The sequence below is a fragment of the Micromesistius poutassou genome, assembly GCF_964030765.1.
Source record: "Micromesistius poutassou genome assembly, chromosome: 14".
Taxonomy (NCBI): domain Eukaryota; kingdom Metazoa; phylum Chordata; class Actinopteri; order Gadiformes; family Gadidae; genus Micromesistius; species Micromesistius poutassou.
This window is the reverse complement of record NC_140284.1, coordinates 2,556,386-2,558,625: the sequence shown is the minus strand read 5'-3', so window position 1 is coordinate 2,558,625 and position 2,240 is coordinate 2,556,386.

Here is a 2,240-nt window from a genome sequence, read left to right as displayed (position 1 = left end):
TTATAGAGAATGACAAAGATTATTCATTTTATTATATATATATATATATATATATATATATATATATATATATATATATATATATATATATATATATATATGCATTTTTTTCTTTTTTTAATATTCCCCTAAATATAATTACTTTGAATCCAACAACATTTTATTTACACCATTAGTCCATGGATTAACTTGTAGGCTCTTTTTGATTTTTGTTTTTAAGTTGTTGGCAGACCAAACCCAACCAATCCGATTGTTTGAAATGTAATGAAATGAAACTCTTTCTAGAGTCAACCTCAACTCTACCTATCTCTCGTCTGCTTCTTCGTGAAGCAGACGAGACCTGACGAGCCTTTTCCCGCTCAAACCAGCCACGCTGTCGCCGTGACGTCACATAAGCCTTCACGCCAACTTTGATGGTCAGGGTGAGCAAGCCTTCATCAGTCCTTCTTTTTCTTCCTTTCTCAGAACAACAATGCAGACTGAGTTTTGAATGGTCTGGGCTCGTTCAGGTTATTATTGGAGCTATAGACCAGCCTGTCAAAGTACAACAGGGACAAGTTATGTTGAGTTGTTCACTTTCTCTCATCCTCCCTTTTGATATTTATTGCTCTTCCTATCACCCATTCATGCGTTTAGCTGCCATATCAATTATATGTACTGTATACAAATGTAACATAAATGACTAAATGAGGCTGTCCAAACATTGTGTTATTTGTATCCTTAAATTACAGAGGTTGTTACAGGGTTTATGGAGCGAATACATAATAGGCATATCCCTACATAATGGCATTATAATCACATCAAGCAGTCATTTATTTCTCTCTCTCTCTCTCTCTCTCTCTCTCTCTCCCTCCTCCCTCCGCGCCCATATCACCTCCACAATCTGTCTCTCTTACCATATCAATTAATTCAATATGACTATTGATGACTTAGATGCTTAAAACCTCCCCCCCCCCTCCAGCCACCCTACTCCCTCCCAGTCAGACTGGGACCCCCCCCTCCAGCCACCCTACCCCCTCCCAGTAAGACCGCCAGGGACTCCCATCTACTCAATAACAACAACGCTCTCCAGATGTTTCTAATTGTATTTTTTTCATCCTTATTTATCAGACAACACTGGTTAGCAACCATGCGGGCTGCTAATAGTGAGCTTGTCTGGAGTTGTGCTTTGATGTGGCCAGCGACTCACTGGTCGTAACGTTGAGGGCTGTTTCTCTGAGCGGACACCAGAGTGCCCCTGTTTGATTACCTGCCAATCAATTACTTAACACACTGTTTTAGTGCTGTTGTGTTGTTAACGGATAAAAGTGGCTACATGTCTCCCTCTGAGGAGGATCTGTGGATTGCTGGAACTCTTTTGGGACTCTTTTGCTCCACATGGTTTTAATTCCGATGCCGTCACTGTATTCTAAACGAGGTCTGACTTGTGAAGATGTGTTTGAATCCCTTCAGCCTCGACCACGGGTGAGCACAGGAGCTCTGCTGCTCGTTGGTGTTCCTCCGTTTCAGGTCAGCGGGACAATGTGGACAACGTCTCTCAATTCAAACCGTCTGGCCGGCCGGTTTAGAATTTGTGAATGTATGCAGTTCAGGGAAATATTATATTGTTAATAATGAAAATACCATTAAAACAAAGCAGTGAGGAGGTCTTCCGATACGTGCAGGAGCTTATACTAATTAGAATTCTCAAACATCGATAATAAGAATTCAAATATAAATTCCAAAAAATACATATATAAATATCTAAATATAAAAACATTGTGAAAAATACATCTTCTGATGTATTTTGGTTTGTAATGAATGTATTGCATTTGCATGATTGTTGTGTTGGTTCCATGTGTGTACGTAATATGTGGGAAATGGGGAGACACAGAGTCCAGAGTCCGGACACATCTGGTTGGAGCCTCTAGATTGCAGGCTCAGCTCTCTCTCTCTCTCTCTCTCTCTCTCTCTCTCTCTCTCTCTCTCTCTCTCTCTCTCTCTCTCTCTCTCTCTCTCTCTCTCTCTCTCTCTCTCGCTCTCTCTCGCTCTCTCTCTCTTTCTCTATTCAGCTGTCACTCTCTACAGCTCTCTCTCTCTCCAGCTCTCTCTCTCTATCTCTCTCTCCTTTCTCTTTCTCTCTCTCTCGCTCTCTCTCTTTCTCTCTCTCTGTCTTTCTCTTCAGCTCTCTCTCTCTCTCTCTCTCTCTCTCTCTCTCTCTCTCTCTCTCTCACCTCAGACCTAGTAATTGTTTCTTATCG